Genomic DNA, 22,636 nt, shown 5'->3' with positions numbered 1-22,636 from the left:
CACACGCTGTCTGTCTCGTGTAGGCAGGGGTTAAAGTAAGTTAGAGGACTTATCCGTACGCCCGAGTCCTGAGCAGGGGGCGTGGCCTCAACCGGAAGAGGTGTGGCCTTAACTGGAAGAGGAAGGGCCTTAAATCCCTGGGGCCTTTAAATCTGGATTTAAAGGGCCCAGGGCTCCAGCTGCCGTAGTGGTGGCTGGGAGCCAGGGGCCTTTAAATCACCCCCGAGCTACCAGCTGCAGTGGAGGCTGGGAGCCCCGGGGCTCGGGGGCGATTTAAAGGGCCCAGGGCTCTACCGCAGCGGAGCCCGGGCCCTTTAAATCACTGAGGAGCCCTGGGGGCTCCCGGCTGCCACCGCTACCCCGGGGCTCGGGGCTCTGGCAGAGCTTTAAAGGGCCTGGGGTTCCGCTGTGGTAGCGGCTGTCAGAGCCCCGAGCCCTTTAAATCCCCGCCTGAGCCCTGCTGCCCAAGCCCTGGGGTCGCGGCGGCCGGGCTCCATCGGGGATTTAAAGGGCCCCAGGGCTCCAGCTGCAGCTACCGCCTTGAGCCCTTTAAATCCCCTCCGGAGCCCTGCCATCACTACCCCAGGGCTCAGGCAGCAGGGCTCCGGCAGGATTTAAAGGGCCAGGGCAATAGCGGCGGCTGGAGCCCTGGGGCCCTTTAAATTCCCGCCAGAGCCCCACCGCCACTACCCATGGGCTTTAAATTGCCGTCTGGGAAAGCCAGTCCCGGCTTACTTTCATCTCTGGGTGTAGGTATGCTTTAAGCTCTTTGGAGGATGGACTGTCTCCTACTGTGTGTTTGTATAATACCTAGTCAGAGATCTTGGCTGAGGGAGGCTCTAGGCGGTACCATGGTACAAACAGATGGTGATAACAGAAGTGACTTTATAGTCAAGAGAACTGGTGCCTGCCCCAGAGGCAGTTTGTCAGGAGTGGCGAACGTTTTCTGTAAAGCGCCCCAAAGGGTTTTCCGACAGGAGGGCTGTCTCTATTTGAGGGTAAGGATAATAAGTGTCAGATGGGACATGTCCATTAAGTGAAAGAAAGGACAGAATGCTGGTTACTTTTTATCAACCTGTGGAAAACAGGCAGAGTCCTGACTGAGTAAGATGTCTTTGTATGAGACAAGAGAATTTGCCTGCTTGGATCAAAGGCATTTCAAGTTGTCTCATCAGCATTGCCACCTATCTGTAACTGCATAGATGGTTGGTGAAAGACTAAAAATACCAAAACTTGAAAGAAAAACACAAAGGAAAATAGCAGTCCTTGTTTTCTCCATCTTCCTTCCCTGACCTCACATCTAGTGACTGCCATGCACAGGGACACAAGTCTGAGCTGAGCTCACATCTAGAACTAGAATGTTCTAGGAGTCCCTGGGGAATGCTTGGGATTTGCCAATTCCAGCCCAGCTCATGTGGAAGGACTGGCTGGGCCAATGGGGACCTTAGATAAAGGACCTTCACAACTTGCCCTGGCAATGAGTTCCACAGGCTGATTGTGCTTTGTGTGAAGAAATACTTCCTTATGTTTGTTTTAAACCTGGTACCTATTAATGTCATTGGATGACCCTTGGTTCTTGTGTCATGTGAAGGGGTAAATAACACTTCCCTCTTCGCTTTCCCCACACCAGTCATGATTTGATAGACCTTGATCATATCCCCCCTTAGTTGTCTCTTTTCTGAATTGAACAATCCCAGTGTTTTTAATCCCTCCATGAGTGGAAGCTGTTCCAGAGCCCTCATCGTTTTTGTTGCCCTTCTGTTTTCCCAATTCTAATATATCTTTTTTGAGACGGAGGGACAAGAACTGCATGTAATATTCAAGGTGTGGACATACCATGGATTTATACAGTGGGATTATGATATTTTCTGTCTTCTTATCTGTCCCTTCCTAACGGTTCCTAACATTCTGTTCGCTTCTTGATGGCCGCTGCACATTGAGCAGGTGTTGTCAGAGAACTCTCCACAATAACTCCAGGATCTCTCTCTTGAGTGGTAACAGCTAATTTAGACCCCATCATTTTGTATGTAGTGTTGGGATGATGTTTTCCAATGTGCATTACTTTGCATTTATCAACATTGAATTTCATCTGCCATTTTGTTGCCCTGTCACCCCGTTTTGTGAGATCCCTTTGTAGCTCTTCGCAGTCTGCTTTGGACTTAACTATCTTGAGTAATTTTGTATCATCTGCACACTTTGCCACTTCACTGTTTACCCCTTTTCCCAGATCATTTCTGAATATGTTGAACAGCACTGGCCCTAGTACAGATCCTTGGAGGACCCCACTATTTACCTCTCTCCACTGTGAAAACTGACCATTGATTCCTACCCTTTGTTCCCCATCTTTTAACCAGCCACTGATCCATGAGAGGACCTTCCCTCTTATCCCATGCCTCAGTGCTGTAGCAACCCAAACTGTGAACCCTGCAGCTGCAGGGGGACATCAGATCCAGTCTCTATTTTCAAGGCTATTTTGACTGATGCAGAACAGACTAACTATGGTGAGGTTATGGGATACTTGGCATTTATATGGCCCTTTGCATGCTCAAAGTGATTCTACAGATGTAAAGTAAACAGAATAAGAGAGGATGCCTCATGGTTGAAGTCCTTAGACATATACACTGTGTTCCCTACAGAGATGGTACATTCCCTAGCCAAGACCGATTGGCCCTCCCCCCTACTCTGTTCCTTAGAGATGGTGTATTCCCTGCTGGGTGAGCTCTCGCCTTTCTGCTTTATGGTTGCAGGTACCAGTTTACAATTAGGTGCACAGTTGGAATGATGCTCTTTGATTGGAAAGCCTAACCGACTCCGTAAGGATTGGTATTATTTACGGGAGGGACTGCCAGGCTCCAAAGCTCCAGTCGAGATCACTACAGCAGGGAGGGCCTTGCCCCAGGGGGAGCCTGAAAGTTGCCTTTCAATTCAATATATGCATTGCCTTTCAGCTGAGTTGGATGTCCTCTTGTTATTGTATTATGATGAGACGGAGTAAACAAGGGGGGCATGAGTGTGAGAGAGAGAAGGCAAGATAAGAGGTTGGGGTTGGATCCCTGAGCATCTTGGCTAGTAGCCATTGATGGACTTGTCCTCCATGAACTGATCTAGTTAGCTTTTGAACCCAGAGTCTGTCTTGTGTTTTGCTGACGCCTGTGGATGCACTTGGGACTGGGTTTTCAGAAGTGGTTTGTCCACGGTGAACCCAAACCCGTGTATTGCTGTAGGCATGTTTCTCACAGCTCCAATCCCTGGGGCACCTGCAGAAAGAAGCTTTTCAAAGCTTAAGTTAATAAAAACTTATTTGAGGTCTACCAAGTCTCAGAACTTTTGGGAGGATGGGCTGCAGTGTCCATAGACAGTGACATTTGCAAGACACTGGACTTCAAGGACATGATAGAAGAATTCATCAATAGAGCACTCTGGCACTCAGCATAACCAAGGTAAGAAAGGTTTCAGAGTAGCAGCTGTGTCAGTCTGTATTCGCAAAAAGAACAGGAGGACTTGTGGCACCTTAGAGACTAACCAATTTATTTGAGCATTGTGATGAAGTGGGACTGTTCTTAATGTTTCCTCTGAATAGTGTGGGGGTGCCTCAGTTTCCCCTAGGCATTTCTTAAGTATCTAGGTGGTGGGATAGGGGTGTATGATCCTTGCAGAGCCCTAGAGGGCAGGTGTGTGCAGGGGTCTGGACACAAAGAATGGCCGACACCCTGTTTCCTGGCACCTGGTGGCCTTGGCCCTTCCCCCCTGCAAGGTGAGAGCTAAAGGGTTGGAGAACAAAGGAATCCGGTGACCTCCTGGCCCGGGAAAGGGACAAAGCCCAGAGGAGGAGGGGCTGGAGGGAGTGTCAGTTGGGGGCTGGCTGGGACATGGAGTGAAGGGCAGACGTGGTTGTCTGGCTCACTGCCCCCCCAAAATGGACCCAGCTGAGGGGTCCTGTTCTCTGCACCTGCAAGCTCTGTTTTAGACCATGTTCCTGTCATCTAATAAACCTCTGTTTTACTGGCTGGCTGAGAGTCACGTCTGACTGCGGAGCTGGGGGGCAGGACCCTCTGGCTTCCCCGGGACCCCGCCTGGGCGGACTCGCTGGGGGAAGCGCACGGAGGGGCAGAGGATGCTGAATGCTCCGAGGTCAGACCCAGGAAGCTGGAAGCTGTGTGAACTGTGTGTCCTGAAGACAGGCTGCTCACAGAAAGGAGACTTCCCCAGAGTCCTGCCTGGCTTCATGGGGAGCAGTTCCAGAGCATCGTCCGGGGACTCCGTGACAACTGGTGGCAGCGGTGGGATGTACTGCACCCCGTGGACAGCGCTTCCTGCAGTAAGTGACTGGGGAGCAGTAAAACGAAGGGGGATTAACGGGGACCAGGCGTGCTGAAGATTCAGAGAGAGATGGTTTCAGGGGGTGGTTAACTCCTGGAAGTGTGTCACCAGAGAGAAGGACTTTTGCAGTAACAGGGTCGCCTGGGGGATTGCAGCGAGCGGTCCCAGGGGTGGAGGAGTCTGCAGCTCGACCCTGGCAAAGAGGTGGTGACCTCGAGAAGGGCTGGCACGCTAGGGGTTCTCCCTGGAAACCGTGGGGAGCTGAGAGCACACGGGCCTGTGAGTCCACAACAACTTGGGAAGAGTGGAGTGATGGCCTGTCACCGTCTCCTTAAGAAGGACATGGTAACCCTGTGCAGAAAGAGAGGATTGAGCGTTGGAAAGTTCACCAAAGCACAGTTTATCCTGCAGCTGGAGGAGGATGACCGCTCTCAGGGACAGATTCCTGACCCCAACTGGGGCTATAGCAGGATCTGGGAGCAGCTGGAGTAGTAGCCAGGCATCGCCAAGACTCCTGTCCCTGACCAGACGAGGGTCTTCACAATCGGGTTCCCCATTGGGGGATCGGAGACGGACGGGATTGGAGCTGAGTCCGAGAGAGCAAGAGGACTGTGAGAGACAGCGAGAGCCCGAGAAAGAGCAGCAGAAGCAGCAGCAGCATGAACTGGCGGTGGTGGAGCGGAGAGACCTAGGGGACCTCGCCGGGGTGAGTGGGGATAGACCCTGGGGGGCCAGTTCCGCAGGGAACCTCGAGACTAAATTGCTGCCCCTGGTTAAGGAGGGCGGTGTGTGGATGCCACCTCACTGCCTTTGAGCAGGCTGGAGATTTGAACCAGGGGGACCCTGCGGAAAAGCCCCGGTGTCTAGCTCCCTTTGTGGGTCCCAAGGCCATAGACTCCATCAGCCCGATGGGTGGGGAGGTGGACAGGCTCCCACTCCTGGTCCCAACCTATATGTTTGTGTGGAGTTTCCTTGGGCCAGGCTGCTCGGACCCTCAGTGGGAGCGTAAGGGGATGGTCAATGGGGAGACATTCCTGGGGTGGCGAGATCCTGGGACAGAGAGAACTGGTGTCAGGCTCTGGGTGGTGCAGCCTCAGAGGCTGAGGGCCTGTGTGAGCTGGGTGAGGGTCCCAGGGACGAAGCCCCTCGCCCTGCCTATGGCCCAGATCCCTGTGCAGACCCAGGAGGGGTCGGGCTGGCTGGTTTTTGGGGTTCTCCGGGATATCGGCTGCGAGACCCTGTTGTGGGGTGATGGTGTCTCTTTGGGACAGGATCCAGGCCCTGCTCCTGTAACGGCCAAGGGTTTGAATTTGAATCCAGGGAACCAATCGGTGGAGAGGGAAATGGTCAGTGAAAATGCAGATGACCTGGCTGGCATGGGGGAGGAGCGGCTAGGCTCAGGCTACCTGCCTGCCTGTAACCAGATCCCTGGGGCTGGGTGGGACAGAGAGATGCTCCCTGCCCCCTTGCACACCGGAGAGGGGGCTCACGCTGGCTCTGATGCACTGAGGAAAGCAGGGAGCTCGCTGCCTGCCCCCACTGGGACAGCAAGGGCAGCGCTGAGCACAGGGGGAGCTGAGACCCCAGCTGAGTGGGGGGAGACACAGGCAGGGCAGGGGATCTGTGGGGAGTGGCAAGGTGCTTGGTAAGGAAAGTCTGGATGAGCCTAGGCAGCCTTGTGAGCTGATGGCTTCGTCCAGTCAGCAGGGTGGGAAGGCGAGGAGAGTGGAAGATGAGTGTCCCTGGACCTTACCTGTTAGCTGGGTGGAGAATTGGGACAGTGAAGGAAACGTGCCTGTGTCTGTCAGGGGTATTGACTTGCCTATGGAGGGAGCTACCCTGGTCTCCAAGCAGTTGTCTGTGACCAGCCTTGTGTGCTGGGACCAGGGGAGAGAGATCCCAAGCTGTGTGTCTGGGAAGGGAGAGGGTGTGTCCGGCTCTTCTTGGTCTGTGGAGCAGACAGCAGGGGCCTTTCAGCCTGTGATGGTTGAGGGTCGTGCACTTGTCTCAGAGCTGGTTCTGGATTCAGCTAAAGCCCAGGAAGGGAATGGCCCTAAGTTTGTGTCTGCTCGGGAGAATGGCCCTGTAACTAGGTCGCATCCAGTTAGCGTCTATGCAAAACCCCAGAGACCAGACAATTCTGGTGCTTGTATTTTACCTGTTGCTAGTGTGTTGTTGGAAAGGGTGTAGCAACTCTGTCTAATCAGGGTGAGATCCTAGCCAGGGCACAAGGAGAGCATGAAGGTGATGTGATTGTGTTACCTACTGAGGGGGTGGAAACCTGTAGCAAGAAGGAAAAGATTCCTGAACTTGTGTGTGGCAAAGGGAAGGAGAATGCTTCTGACCTTTTATCTAGGAAGTCTGTAAGTTTGCCTGGAAGGGGATTGTGTAGGAATCTGCCTGATGGGCCAGAGGTGATTCTGGATGTAAGGGAGACCCAGAAAGAGTCTGTTGTTGCTCAGGAAAGTGTTCCTCTAGAGCAAGCCCTAGGTAAAGAGGGTAAGAGCAGAATTTCTGGGAGGGGTGAATTGTTGCATAGAAAAGCCCTAGGGAAAGGAATCCTCATGGAATATTTGGAAGCAGTTTACTGCCACTGAAGGGTGTGAAAGTGATTTAATCAAGAAAGTTTCAGTTCCTAACGGCCAGATATTTTCTGTTGTGAATGGATCCACTGAATGTCCTGTTGAAAGACCCAGTGTGGAGAGCTTTGAGAAGGTCTCAGATGAAGTGAAAGCTGTTAAGAAAGTTAAACAGTCCTATAACCAAGTGGCTGTGTTTGGCCAGCTTGTTGGGGAGAAGACCCAATCCCAGTTTGACCCCCTGGGGTTTTGGGGTGGCCAAAGGGCACAGGCCGCATAAACCTTCCCACATGCGGCCTGCGAGTGCTATCGACCACCCCCGACCTAAGGGAGGGCATGAAACTGGAAGGGCCTGGTGTAACTCCTACCAAGGAATGGGAGAGATGCTGGGGCATCCATGGGAATGTTGGTGGCTTCGAACTTCCCCAGGTCACCGGGTAAAGTGACCCCGCTCAGTTCGATCTCGAAGGGGGGAGAGATGTGACGAAGTGGGACTGTTCTTAATGTTTCCTCTGAATAGTGTGGGGGTGCCTCAGTTTCCCCTAGGCAGTTCTTAAGTATCTAGGGGGTGGGATAAGGGTGTATGATGATTGCAGAGCCTTAGAGGGCAGGTGTGTGCAGGAGTCTGGACACAGAGAATGGCCGACACCCTGTTTCCTGGCAACTGATGGCCTGGGCCCTTCCCCCCTGCAAGGTGAGAGCTAAAGGGTTGGAGAACAAAGGAATCCGGTGACCTCCTGGCCCGGGAAAGAGACAAAGCCCAGAGGAGGAGGGGCTGGAGGGAGTGTCAGTTGGGGGCTGGCTGGGACATGGAGTGAAGGGCAGACGTGGTTGTCTGGCTCACTGCCCCCAAAATGGACCCAGCTGAGGGGTCCTGTTCTCTGCACCTGCAAGCTCTGTTTTAGACCATGTTCCTGTCATCTAATAAACCTCTGTTTTACTGGCTGGCTGAGAGTCACGTCTGACTGCGAAGTTGGGGTGCAGGACCCTCTGGCTTCCCCAGGAGCCCTGCCTGAGCGGACTCGCTGGGGGAAGCGCACGGAGGGGCAGAGGATGCTGAATGCTCCGAGGTCAGACCCAGGAAGGTGGAAGCCGGGTGAGCTGTGTGTCCTGCAGACAGTCTGCTCACAGAGAGGAGACTTCCCCAGAGTCCTGCCTGGCTTCATGGGGAGCAGTTCCAGAGCATCGCCCGGGGACTCCGTGACAAGCATAAGCTTTCTTGAGCTACAGCTCACTTCATTGGATGCAACAGCTCACGAAAGCTTATGCTCAAATAAATTGGTTAGTCTCTAAGGTGCCACAAGTACTCCTTTTCTTTTTACTTTGCTTAAGAACCTGTGAGGTGGGACCGTGCCAAAGGTTTTGTGAAAGTCCAAGTGCACCAGGCCAGCTGGATCGCTCTTGGCCACATGCTTGCTGACACCCTCGAAGAATTCTAAAAATTATACTGTGTTAGTTCAGCTGGTCAACTTCCCGGTGCAGAAAAGCCCCAGTTCTGCAAGCAGAGACCACTTCTGAAGATGTGAAAATGCAAAAATACCAAATATCCCAGGAATGCCTCATTAAAAATTGTTAAGAAAATATGTAAATTGCCGTATAGGGCAAACCAACCTACTGCGCTAGAGGAAGCAAAAAGTGCTACTTTGCATGAGTCAGAGTTAGAATCATAGAATATCAGGGTTGGAAGGGACCTCAGGAGGTCATCTAGTCCAACCCCCTGCTCAAAGCAGGACTCATCCCCAATTAAATCATCCCAGCCAGGGCTTTGTCAAGCCTGACCTTAAAAATATCTAAGGAAGGAGATTCCACCACCTCCCTAGGTAACGCATTCCAGTGTTTCACCACCCTCTTAGTGAAAAAGTTTTTCCTAATATCCAACCTAAACCTCCCCCACTGCAACTTGAGACCATTACTCCTTGTCCTGTCCTCTTCTACCACTGAGAACAGTCTAGATCCATCCTCTCTGGAACCACCTTTCAGGTAGTTGAAAGCAGCTATCAAATCCCCCCTCATGCTTCTCTTCTGCAGACTAAACAATCCCAGTTCCCTCAGCCTCTCCTCATAATTCATGTGTTCCAGACCCCTAATCATTTTTGTTGCCCTTCTCTGGACTCTCTCCAATTTATCCACATCCTTCTTGTAGTGTGGGGCCCAAAACTGGACACAGTACTCCAGATGAGGCCTCACCAATGTCGAATAGAAGGGGATGATCACGTCCCTTGATCTGCTCGCTATGCCCCTACTTATACATCCCAAAATGCCATTGGCCTTCTTGGCAACAAGGGCACACTGCTGACTCATATCCAGCTTCTCGTCCACTGTCACCCCTAGGTCCTTTTCCGCAGAACTGCTGCCTAGCCATTTGGTCCCTAGTCTGTAGTGGTGCATTGGGTTCTTCCGTCCTAACTGCAGGACCCTGCACTTATCCTTATTGAACCTCATCAGATTTCTTTTGGCCCAATCCTCCAATTTGTCTAGGTCCCTCTATATCCTATCCCTGCCCTCCAGCGTATCTACCACTCCTCCTAGTTTAGTATCATCTGCAAATTTGCTGAGAGTGCAATCCACACCATCCTCCAGATCATTTATGAAGATATTGAACAAAACCGGCCCCAGGACCAATCCTTGGGGCACTCCACTTGACGCCGGCTGCCAACTAGACATGGAGCCATTGATCACTACCTGTTGAGACCGACAATCTAGCCAACTTTCTACCCACCTTATAGTGCATTCATCCAGCCCATACTTCTTTAACTTGCTGACAAGAATACTGTGGGAGACCGTGTCAAAAGCTTTGCTAAAGTCAAGAAACAATACATCCACTGCTTTCCCTTCATCCACAGAACCAGTAATCTCATCATAGAAGGCAATTAGATTAGTCAGGCATGACCTTCCCTTGGTGAATCCATGCTGACTGTTCCTGATCACTTTCCTCTCATGTAAGTGCTTCAGGATTGATTCTTTGAGGACCTGCTCCATGATTTTTCCGGGGACTGAGGTGAGGCTGACTGGCCTGTAGTTCCCAGGATCCTCCTTCTTCCCTTTTTTAAAGATGGGCACTACATTAGCCTTTTTCCAGTCATCCGGGACTTCCCCCGTTCGCCACGAGTTTTCAAAGATAATGGCCAATGGCTCTGCAATCACAGCCGCCAATTCTTTTAGCACTCTCGGATGCAACTCATCCAGCCCCATGGACTTGTGCATGTCCAGCTTTTCTAAATAGTGCCTAACCACCTCTTTCTCCACAGAGGGCTGGCCATCTACTCCCCATGCTGTGATGCCCAGCGCAGCAGTCTGGGAGCTGACCTTGTTCGTGAAGACAGAGGCAAAAAAAGCATTGAGTACATTAGCTTTTTCCACATCCTCTGTCACTAGGTTGCCTCCCTCATTCAGTAAGGGGCCCACACTTTCCTTGGCTTTCTTCTTGTTGCCAACATATCTGAAGAAACCCTTCTTGTTACTCTTGACATCTCTCGCTAGCTGCAGCTCCAGGTGCGATTTGGCCCTCCTGATTTCATTCCTACATGCCGAGCAATATTTTTATACTCTTCCCTTGTCATATGTCCAAACTTCCACTTCTTGTAAGCTTCTTTTTTATGTTTAAGATCTGCAAGGATTTCACCGTTAAGCCAGGCTGGTCGCCTGCCATATTTACTATTCTTTCGACACATCGGGATGGTTTGTCCCTGTAACCTCAACAGGGATTCCTTGAAATACAGCCAGCTCTCCTGGACTCCTTTCCCCTTCATGTTAGTCCCCCAGGGGATCCTACCCATCTGTTCCCTGAGGGAGTCGAAGTCTGCTTTCCTGAAGTCCAGGGTCCGTATCCTGCTGCTTACCTTTCTTCCCTGTGTCAGGATCCTGAACTCAACCAACTCATGGTCACTGCCTCCCAGATTCCCATCCACTTTTGCTTCCCCTACTAATTCTTCCCGGTTTGTGAGCAGCAGGTCAAGAAAAGCTCTCCCCCTAGTTGGCTCCTCTAGCACTTGCACCAGGAAATTGTCCCCTACGCTTTCCAAAAACTTCCTGAATTGTCTATGCACTGCTGTATTGCTCTCCCAGCAGATATCAGGAAAATTAAAGTCACCCATGAGAACCAGGGCGTGCGATCTAGTAGCTTCTGCGAGCTGCCGGAAGAAAGCCTCATCCACCTCATCCCCCTGGTCTGGTGGAGGTTGGAGTTGGAGGTTCATATCTGGTCATTTGCCAGCAAAGATTAGGAACCCGCTGCCCTTTACCAGTCATTTTGGTAAGCAGAGGTAGAGTCGCAAGGGGCGTTATTCAGTGCTGGCCGTAGCTGTTGCAAGCCATCTGTGTATGCACATGGCATTTGAAGACCCACCTGCAGGAGAACTGGAACAGGACCTTGTCACGCAGCAAAACTCCTCAGTGGAGCTGGGCCTGTGAAGGGGGTTGAGTGGGAATTTGATCTTTCCTGAAAAGTTTGGATTTCTCAATCTCACCACTAAGGCTCCAAGATCAGAATGCTCCCTAGTAGGGGGGAAGAGGAGACAGCCACCATGGACTGACGTGCTGACTTCTTTGTGGACTATCTCAAGATGGTCAGAGAGAGATCTTTTTCTTACCTGGTTTTAAAATAATTGTGGCCTGTAAACAAGCTTGAATACCATTTATACATTGAAAAGCGCATGTAAATTTGTAATGGAATCAAATGCGCTGTGAGGAAATGAGTGGTTCTCAAACTGTGAGTCGGGACCCCAAAGTGGGTCGGGACCCCCTTTGAATGGGGTCGCCAAGGCTGGCTTAGACTTGCTGGGGCCTGGGGCTGAAGCCTGAGCTCCACTGGCCCGAGCCAAAGCCAAAGCCGGAGGGCTTCAGCCCTGGGTGGCGGGGCTCAGGTTGCTGGCCCCCTCCCTGGGGCTGACGCCTTTGAGCTTCAGCTTTGGCCCCCCTGCCCAGAGCGGTTGGGCTCAGGCTTTAGCTCCCACCCCCACCCCTGGGCAGTGGGGCTTGAGCAGGCTCAGACTTCGGTCCCCCCTCCTGGGGTCATGTAATAATTTTTGTTGTCAGAAGGGGGTTGCGGTGCAATGAAGTTTGAGACCCCCTGTGCTAGAGAACATGGACTGTATAAAACATTCTGGCACATTCTTCTAGGTTTTACTAAATGACGGGCTCTCTGCATCTGGCCTCGCTCCCTTACATTACATCTCATGGGAGACTTCCATCACCCTGATATCTGCTGGGAGAGCAATACAGCAGAGCACAGACAATCCAGGAAGTTTTTGGAAAAGGTAGGGGACAATTTCCTGGTGCAAGTGCTGGAGGAACCAACTAGGGGCAGAGCTCTTCTTGACCTGCTGCTCACAAACTGGGAAAGGGGGTTCCAAAGAGGATGGCTCTAGATTGTTCTCAGTGGTAGCAGATGACAGAACAAGGAGCAATGGTCTCAAGGTGCAGTGGGGGAGATTTAGGTTGGATATTAGGAAAAACGTTTTCACTAGGAGGGTGGTGAAACACTGGAATGCGTTACCTAGGGAGGTGGTGGAATCTCCTTCCTTAGAAGTTTTTAAGGTCAGGCTTGACAAAGCCCTGGCTGGGATGATTTAGTCGGGGGTTGGTCCTGCTCTGGGCAGGGGGATGGACTAGATGACCTCCTGAGGTCCCTTCCAACCCTGATATTCTATGACTCTATGATTCTATGCACGGTCTGCTGCTACAGATATAAGCAGTGCTACAAGCCAGCGCTTGGAAACCTCATTAACCTCAGAGCAGCTGTGCTACGGATAAGGGAGGGAGGGAGACCAGAACTGAGTTAGCTGTCAAAACTATAATTCAGGAAATGTCCATCTTATTGACATTTTCCTTTCCTCTATAAGCCCCATGAAAATATACACTCTTGTTGCCGGCACCCAGTGCCGAGAGGCTGAACAACAGCTTGAGTTGGTTCGTTACCCGGTGTGCTGCACCCAATAATCACAACGGGGTGGAGAAGCAGAAAAGTTTATTTGAAGCTTCAAAAAGGTACAGGGAGATTTGAATCTCAAATCCTGTACAACAAAGCAGGAAGTTACACAGGCTTTTATACATCCTTTTTCCCAGCATACTTATCCAATAGCAAGCTGCTCCAAGTATCCATATAGCCAGCCAATCCAGTTCCCAGCTAGTTCCCTGATTCTCTGTATCATTTGTTAAACTATACATAAAGCTGCTTTATTCAGCATTGTTCTTCCATATCTCCCCTGTTTGGCCTTGCTTAGTTTCAGGCAGTCTGACTCTGCAACATACTGTTGCAGATTCTCAGCATAACTGCTGTGTGTGCCTCCAGGCGGGGGGGCCAAGGACACTTGGGCCTAGCACGCAGAGCTGCTGCGAGTGCCTCCAGGCAGGAGGGGGGCCAAGGACACTGGGGCCTAGCGCAAGGGGGCTTCATCGACACTCGTGGTCTTCCATCCCCTCGAGTTACCTAGTGGCCATGCCCCAGTGTTCCCAACAACTCCCCCCTTTGAGAACACTCAACAGCCTTGGCTCTGAGTTTTCTCACTTGGGCTACTTATTTCTTTACAATATGACTTTGCATAAGCACTTTGTGATAGCCCTGAAGAGAATGACTTATTAACTTTTGCAAAAGGGCCCTGACACATGATACTGCACAGCATAATACCAGTAATACAAGCAATACAGGAAAGAGAATTTTCAATAGCAGGCTAAATAAACCACCAAGCTAAGACGACAAACCCCAGCCTGAAAACAAGGTTTGCAACCAATCGTTTTCTGGGGCAGTATAGGCAACCTGTGCTCCGGCTCGGGCATGGGCCTCAGCCTGTACCACCTTTTTATAGATTTCATAACTGCTATCATTTACATATACACAACATCGGGGCCTGACGAGGGCACAAACCCCTCCTTGGGATGCCAAGAGATAGTCCAAAGCCAGCCTGTTTTGGAGGGAAAAGGTCCTGAGCTGCTGTACCTCTTTATTTAATGTTTTTACTGCTGACCCTAAATCACTAACCGAGTCCTCTAACTCTAAGGCCACTTTCTCAAGTACCATCTGCAGCCTTATAGTATAGCGGCCTATGCATGCCAGGGCTGGCCCGGTAAACAGTGGCGCTATTCCCAGTACAAAGCACCCTACCAGCTTCTCGGTTGTGAGGGGATTCTTCATATTGCCCTCCAATGCCTTAGTCAGTCGCCGCAGGGTTTTTTTCTCGTGACTCAACAGAGGTGTCTCGGGCATTTCTAATCTTTCCTTTGGGCAGTGTGGCAGTTATGGAAAGATGAGGAACTCCATGAGCTATATAACAGCTACCTGTCCAGTTGGCTGGCAGTACCTTGTAAGCCTTTCGGCCACATACAAAATAGTGACCCTGTAGGGCCCAGTAAGGACTATTTCTTAAGGGGATTTCTGGGATATTTAAGGCTGCTTTTCCAAACAGTTCATATGCCCCTAGGGGGACATCCCATCCTCCTGATTGGGCACAAGTGGGGGCATTTCTAATTGTGCCATTCAAATTACACTCGCCATAGGGACCACTACAAACCCACCATTGGCTTGCTACATTGGAGATATTAACTGGACGGCAAGTTACATTTCCAAACCCCTTTTTTGTGGTAAGTTTATTTGTAAGTGTTTCCCTAAAAGGGGAGGAACCATTACACCCACACTGTTGGCCTCCCCTGTTGGTTTTTATCCAATACCCATCAGCCCACTGTGTAATAACACAGGAGCTCTTTCCCACAGGATGCCCACAGGGATCAGATTGGTTTCGGGTAAAACATAACACTCCCTCAGCGAGTACTGCAACTGAATACTCCTGGTCCTGATGTTCGTTAAATTAGCAACATGGTGCGCAAGCGAAACAAAGGAGTTATGCTCCCGATATGCACAGTTTGGAAATACCAATACAGAGAATAACAATGTTACCCAATTAATTATCACCAGAGTCTTCCCAACCCAGGGTCTTTAGTACCTGGGTGGGCCCATTTTAGCATTAAGGTGCCCGCTATTTGTGTCTTTTAAACAGTAGCTTTAGCCCGAGATCGTCACTAGATGAGGAGTCAGCAGGTTGGACGGTCCACTGTTCTGCTGACGAGGGGGCAGGTACTGCCTTCAGACGAGAGTGATGGATCCAGTTCTTGTGTCCCTCGATCTTTGCCGCTGTATGGGAGATCAGCAGGACGGTATAGGGTCCTTTCCACTTTTCCTGGAGAGGCTCGTCTTTCCAGGTGCGAACAAGCACGGAGTCACCGGGCTGTAAGGAGTGGACGGGAGAGTCCAAGGGGAGAGGCTGGGAATCCTTGGTATACCTGTGAAGAGACAAGAGAACAGCAGACAGGGAACACATATACTGTGACAAAAAACCATTACCCAACTCCCATTCCCCTGACAGAACCGGGGTGCCATTCATAGGCCATGCCCTTCCAAACATAATTTCAAAGGGACTGAGCCCTAATCTACCCTTTGGGAGAACGCGGATACGGAGTAGGACGAGGGGCAAAGCATCAGGCCATCGCAGTGAGGCTTCTTGGCACACTTTTGAGAGATGCCGTTTAAGGGTCTGATTGGTACGCTCCACTACACCACTGGCTTGCGGTCTCCAGGGCGTATGGAGTTTCCAGGGGATCTGTAAGGCATGTGAGATGCTTTGAATGATTTTTGACGTGAAATGTGTCCCGTTGTCAGATTCCATCCACAGGGGGAGTCCAAAGCGAGGAATGAGCTCCTTAACAAACTTGAGGGCCACTGTCCTGGCAGTGCAGTTATGGCATGGGAAGGCTTCCGGCCATCCGCTGAACCGATCCACTAAGACAAGGAGATATTTGAACCCTTGGGTCCGGAGAAACTCAGTAAAGTCTATTTGCCACACTTGTCCAGGGCCCGGAGTGGGTTCTAGGGCAGCTGGTGGCACAGGATGTCCCGGTCGGGGGTTATTCTTTTGGCAGACTAAGCAGTCCGCTTGTACCTGGGCAGCCAGGGGTCGGAGTCCAGAAGTGATAAAGTATTTTCCCATTAGTTGGATAAGTGCTTCCCTGCCAGCATGAGTGGTTTGATGTAGTTTCTGCAGCACTGGCCGGATTAGGCCCTTTGGAAAGAGGACCTTCCCTTCTGGGGAATGGAGCCATCCCTCCTTTTCCCGGAGATTGAGTTTGTCAGTTAGCTGTCTCTCCTCCCCAGAGTACTGAGGGGTTGGAAGTTCCCCTACTGATGGGATAAGGGCATGCATATGGGCGTTCTCAGTCTGAGGGGATGGCAGGGTGGCAGCATGCTTAGCCTCTCTATCTGCTCGGGCGTTACCTCTGGCCACATCTTGATCCTCCCTTTGATGGGCTTTACAGTGTACCACCGCCACTTCCGAGGGGAGTTGTACGGCTTCTAGGAGCCGGAGGATTTGAGGCCCGTACTTGACTGGGGAGCCTTGGGCTGTCAGCATTCCCCTTTGCTTCCATAGGCCATCATGAGCATGCAGCACACCAAAAGCATACTTTGAATCAGTAAAAATGTTGACCCGCTTTCCTTTTGACAGTTCAAGTGCACGGGTCAGGGCTATTCGTTCGGCAAGCTGGGCAGAGGTCCCAGCAGGCAAACCTTCAGCTTCCACAGTGTCATGGAGGGTCACAACAGCATAACCCGCCCTCCTTTGCCCATCTATTACAGTACTGCTACCATCAGTGTACCACTCATAATCTGCATTTGGGAGGGGTACATCCTTTAAATCCGGACGGCTGGAGTACTGGACATCTATGATCTCTAAACAGTCATGTTTCTGTTCCTCTGTTTCTGGCAAGAGGGTGGCTGGGTTAAGGGAGGGGCAAGGCTGTAAGGTGACTTCAGAGTTCTCTAACAGCTTAGGCTGGTACCGAGCAATCCGAGCCTGGGTGAGCCAAAGCCCTCCCTTTGCATCCAATAAGGCTCGGACCATATGGGGAGTATAGATTTGCATAACCCCTCCCAATGTTAGCTTCTCAGCTTCCTCAAGCAATAGGGCAGTAGCTGCGACCGCCCGTAAACATGCCGGCCAACCCTTTGCAACCTGATCCAGTTGCTTAGAAAAATAAGCCACTGGACGTCTCCATGCTCCTAACAGCTGTGTAAGCACTCTTAGGGCCACCCCCCTTTATTTATATACATACAACTGAAACGGCTTAGAGAGATCCGGCAGGCCCAGAGCCGGGGCTTCCATCAATTTTCTTTTCAGGATTTTAAATGCCCTGTCAGCCTCTGGGGTCCAATAGAAGGGATCATGATCTGCTCCTTTTACACAGTCGTACAGGGGTTTAGCCCACAGTCCAAACTCTGGGATCCATATCCTGCAAAAGCCTGCCATACCCAGAAATGCCCTGAGCCGCTTACGGTTACTTGGGGTAGGAACTTGACAGATAGATTCCTTTCTTTTTTTTCCACTTGAACGCTGACGCTCCCCTTGCCTTAGCTGTAACCTGATCCCTCTCCACCTCAGACAACAGGGTTCTCAGGAGGATATTACAGTCGTCTCAATCGGCTTGTGACTACTGAGGCACCCCTCAAAGACTGAAAAAAACCTGCTTGCGTTCGTTGAGAATTCCCCAGCCTGTGTTTTAAAAGCTGCTAAGTCTATTGGATTGAATGGCACATGGGTGTAAACTTGCATAGTGGTAGCCTGACGTCCGTCTGCCCCTGGGCAAGCCACAACAGTCTCGGTAAGCAAAGGATAGAGTCCCACCGAGGGGGCAATCTCTGTAACCCGAGGCATCCTACCCTTATATGGTGGGAGTGTGGGGGCCGAAGGGGACACCGGCTCTGCCATTACAGTGGGGGTGGGGGTCTGGGGACTAACATTAGCTGCTACCGAACCAGTCGGAGTCAGATTACAGTGCTGTAAAATATCTGGTCGAGTACATAAAGTCAGAAACAAATGCGCATACATATGTTCATTCCATTTCCTTGTTCTCTGACAGAACAGGAGTAACTGAAGGATCGTGTTGTAATTAATTGACCCTCCTGGTGGCCACCACTCCTGGTCCTCTAGTTGATATTGAGGCCAGTCAACTGTACAGAATCGTTTTAATTGGCTCTTAGTCATCGGATCCGCACCAAATACCTTCCAGTTTGCTAGAATGCACTCTAGGGGCGTACACCGTGCCCTAACCTCTGAGCTCTGTCCCTGTCCCATACCTACAGGGTAACTCTGGGCGTCCCCAGGTTCCAACAGAGCATATAATCCGGATTTCAAAAGGTTCCTACCTTATCCAAGGGACCGGTTCTTCACCGTGGTCTGCAGCTGCTCCTCCCCCACGTCTAAGGGACCGGTTCTTCACCGCCGTCCACAACAGCTTCTCCACTATATGAGTGCGTTGCACCGTTGTGCCCTCCGGGGTCGATCAAATCGCGTCTCCTCCGAGGCCCCCGATGAACTCACCGGTGCGCGCTGGGCATCGGTTCTCGCCGCAATCCTCGACCTCCAGGAGGGGTCCGGGCAAGGCTAAATTGCAGCCTCGTCGCCCACCCAGGGACGCCAAAAGCTGTTGCCGGCACCCAGTGCCGAGAGGCTGAACAACAGCTTGAGTTGGTTCGTTACCCGGTGTGCTGCACCCAATAATCACAACGGGGTGGAGAAGCAGAAAAGTTTATTTGAAGCTTCAAAAAGGTACAGGGAGATTTGAATCTCAAATCCTGTACAACAAAGCAGGAAGTTACACAGGCTTTTATACATCCTTTTTCCCAGCATACTTATCCAATAGCAAGCTGCTCCAAGTATCCATATAGCCAGCCAATCCAGTTCCCAGCTAGTTCCCTGATTCTCTGTATCATTTGTTAAACTATACATAAAGCTGCTTTATTCAGCATTGTTCTTCCATATCTCCCCTGTTTGGCCTTGCTTAGTTTCAGGCAGTCTGACTCTGCAACATACTGTTGCAGATTCTCAGCATAACTGCTGTGTGTGCCTCCAGGCGGGGGGGCCAAGGACACTTGGGCCTAGCACGCAGAGCTGCTGCTGCGAGTGCCTCCAGGCAGGAGGGGGGCCAAGGACACTGGGGCCTAGCGCAAGGGGGCTTCATCGACACTCGTGGTCTTCCATCCCCTCGAGTTACCTAGTGGCCATGCCCCAGTGTTCCCAACACTCTCATTTATTGGGGCCCCAGAGATTCAGCAGACAACTTGCACAAACTAGCAGACAAACCAGAATTGCCACAGCCACATCCAAGGTGGGAAGTGCTCCACATAACTTAAAACAATAGACTGGCAAGGCACAAAGCGTGTGCAAATCATTTCATAATCGCACTGGAAATGCCTTAAACTGAAACAGAGACCTCAGAGTTCTTCTGAAGAGTGCGCCAAGCTACATTTGTAATTATGACTCCTCAGCTGATACTAAATAGCGTCATATGCTCCCCTGGATGCATTGCAGGTCTCCCATGGATGCCAATGGGAGGTATGTACAAAGATCAAGGGAAGAATAAGGCTTTTATGTACTAACTAAAAGTTGCATTAGAAACATTTTTGTTCCGTTCAGCATTCCTCAGTAGAAGAAAAATGATGCAGGGCATCTTTAGGATCACGGGTGTCTCTGTTTTCTTGTATCAGAGGAGCAGCCATGTTCGTCTGTATTCGCACAAAGAAAAGGGGGACTTGTGGCACCTTAGAGACGAACCGATTTATTTGAGCAGAAGCTTTCCTGAGACATGGGCTGGAGGCATTCAGTGGAGAATACAGGGGGGAGATCTATATACACAGAGAACATGAGACAATGGGTGTCACCCTGAGCAGGGTAAGGAGAGGGATCAGGTGAGGTGAGCTATAGCCAGCAGGGGAGGGGGAACCTTTGGTCCTGATAATCAAGCTGGGCCCTTTCCAGCCCTCGACAGGAAGGTCGGGGGGGGGGGGGGGGGTAAACAGGGGAAACAGTTTTACTTTGTGTAATGACCCCTCCGCTCCCAGGCTCTAGTCCAGCCTAGGTTAATGGTGGCCAGTTTGCAAATTGACCCCAATCCAGCAGCCTCTCCTTGGCGTCTGGTTTTGAGGTTTTTCTGTTGAAGAATTGCCACTTTTAGGTCTGTAATGGAGGGCGGGGTGGGGGTCTCTGGGGGGGCGGGGCTCCCGGCGCGCGGGGCGGGGGAGGGGGGGGGTCTCTGGGGGGGCGGGGCTCGCGGGGCGGGGGAGGGGGGTATCTGGGAGGGCGGGGCTCGCGGGGCGGGGGGGGGTCTCTGTGGGGGCGGGGCTCCCGGCACGCGGGGCGGGAGTATCTCTGTGGGGGCGGGGCTCGCGGCGCACGGGGCGGGGGGGGTCTCTGTGGGGGCGGGGCTCCCGGCACGCGGGGCGGGGGTATCTCTGTGGGGGGGGGGGCGCGCGGGGTGGGGGCGGGGGGGTCTCTGTGGGGGCGGGGCGCGCGGGGCGGGGGAGGGGGGGGTCTCTGTGGGGGCGGGGCTCCCGGCACGCGGGGCGGGAGTATCTCTGTGGGGGCGGGGCTCGCGGCGCGGGGGAGAGGGGGGGTCTCTGTGGGGGCGGGGCTCCCGGCACGCGGGGCGGGGGTATCTCTGTGGGGGCGGGGCGCGCGGGGCGGGGGAGGGGGGGTCTCTGTGGGGACGGGGCGGGCGGGGGGGGTCTCTGTGGGGGCGGGGCTCGCGGGGCGGGGGAGGGGGGGTCTCTGTGGGGGCGGGGCTCCCGGCACGCGGGGCGGGAGTATCTCTGTGGGGGCGGGGCTCGCGGCGCGGGGGCGGGGGGGGTCTCGCGCGCAGCGTTGGGCGCGCTGCCGGCGGCGGTTGGCGCCCCGCGCTGAGGGAGGCGCGCGCCGGCCGCTGCCCCCCTGAGGTGAGCCGGCGAGCAGGGAACCGCGGCGGCCACCAAATCCCAGCCCAAGCGGCGCCCCCCCCCCCCGGGAGCCCCCCAGCGCTGGGGGCCCGCGCCGACCCTCCATCTCCGCTCCCCTGGCGGCGGCGGGGCCTGCCCGGCGGTCTGCGGCTGGCTGAGCTCCGGGCTGCAGCGGCCCGTGTCGGCGGCACTTTCCTTCTCCGAATCCCCGGGTTTCACGCCCCGTCCCCGGGGTCTGGGCCCCAGGCACCCCGGTGCGTCACCTCGTCTCTGTCTGGTGGTAGCGCCCGGGCGTCAGGGCTCGGCGCTGTACAAAGGCAGAACAGAGCAACGGCCCCCGCCCCCAGGAGCTTAGGTCCCTGGACTCCTCCCTCTGCGGTCTGAGGTCGTCAGAGGGAGAGGCCCATTCTTCCCAGTCTGGGCGTGTTTGACACCCAGAGGCATGTAAGCACCAGAGCTTCGTCCCGTAGCTGTCACGGGGATGGGCGTGGAAACCCGGAGTTACGCGGGCATGGTGCGGCACGCACATACCGTGCATTGTTTAGTTGTTTAGTACCACCCACTTGCTGTACGTAGAAGCCCTGAAGCGCAAGCCGGACCAGGGAAAAGCCTTCGAACTGACCAGCAAGTGGGACGCCAGCAACCACTTCCTCGCCGGGGGCGGCTTCACCCGCTTCGCCAACTGGCGGTTCATCCACCGCGCCCGGCTCAACTGCGTCCTGCTCAACGGAGCCGTCCACCACGGGAACCGAGACAAGCGTTGCAGGAAGTGCAGCTACTCCAACGAGACCCTGACCCATGTCCTGTGCAGCTGCAAGCCCCACTCCAGAGCCTGGCAGCCGCGCCACAACGCCATCCAGAACCGCCTGGTGAAAGCCATCTCACCGAGCCTGGGGGAGGTCGCCGTGAACTGCGCCATCTCCGGTACCGACAGCCCGCTGCGACCCGACGTGGTTGTCACCAACGAAACCCAGAAAAAGATCATCCTTGTCAACATCACGGTCCCTTTTGAGAACAGGACCCCGGCCTTCTGAGAAGCTCGAGCTCGGAAACTGGAAAAATACGCCCCTTTAGCCGACACCCTGAGAGCGAAGGGCTACGAGGTGCAGCTGGACGCCCTGATCGTCGGAGCCCTGGGCGCTTGGGACCCCTGCAACGAGCATGTGCTGCGGACCTGCGGGATCGGTAGACGCTACGCACGGCTCATGCTGCGCCTCATGGTCTCGGACACCATCTGATGGTCTAGGGACATCTATATCGAGCACATCACCGGCCACCGACAGTATCAGGAGGAGTGAGCCGGTACGACATTGTGCACACACTGTGGGAAAGAGACTGAGAGACCTTCCCCATCGGACCGTATGAACTGGAACCGTAAACCCACTGAACATTAAACCCCACCAAATGAGGGTAGACCCATCCCCACCCCCGTATTCACTCACTATACCCAGCATACTGAACATAGCCGTTGTGTGGATAACTTACCCCATATCTCGATGTCTGTACTCTGACGGGTTAAACTTTTCCCCCAGTCGGGGAGATTGCAGATTATTATGTGATCCTTGCTCCACCAGCTCCTAAATTGAATTTTGCACCCCTTGATAATCTGTACCTTATCCCCTGACAACCAGAAACTTCTATGCTTGAACTCTGTACCGTTCCTTATTTCAACATTATCTTAATAAAATTATTGCAAACAAGCAATGCCTGGGTGTACTGAAAACTGCTGGAACCCTCTGGGAACACTGCCTCCTCTCAGTGCAAAGGCCACTGACCTTCTATGCAGCTTCGTCATTTAAAATGCAAAGAAACAAAAAACGTACAAGTGCTCAAAACCCTGAGAGAGCTGCAGTTATTTTAACTGGTTGGTTTCAGAGTAGCCGTGTTGGTCTGTATTCACAAAAAGAAAAGGAGGACTTGTGGCACCTTTCTTTTAACGGGTTGGATGTTTGTGTCAAAAAGTTTTAGGGTAACATTGTAAAGCAAT

The 22,636-nt window shown here is 52.8% G+C and overlaps 1 long non-coding RNA gene across 1 annotated transcript; it reads left to right on the top strand.

The window, feature by feature from the left end:
• The first annotated feature begins 20,565 nt into the window (after positions 1-20,565).
• On the top strand, positions 20,566-22,349 carry LOC144267551 (uncharacterized). Its single transcript, XR_013346624.1, has 2 exons — positions 20,566-20,649; positions 21,226-22,349. It is a non-coding gene; the product is annotated as an uncharacterized LOC144267551 (long non-coding RNA).
• The last annotated feature ends 287 nt before the right edge of the window (positions 22,350-22,636 follow it).

This window comes from Eretmochelys imbricata, chromosome 7 (genome assembly GCF_965152235.1).
Source record: "Eretmochelys imbricata isolate rEreImb1 chromosome 7, rEreImb1.hap1, whole genome shotgun sequence".
NCBI classification, from domain to species: Eukaryota; Metazoa; Chordata; order Testudines; family Cheloniidae; genus Eretmochelys; species Eretmochelys imbricata.
Note: the sequence above shows the minus strand (reverse complement) of the source record. Positions and strands in the feature narration are given on the sequence as shown.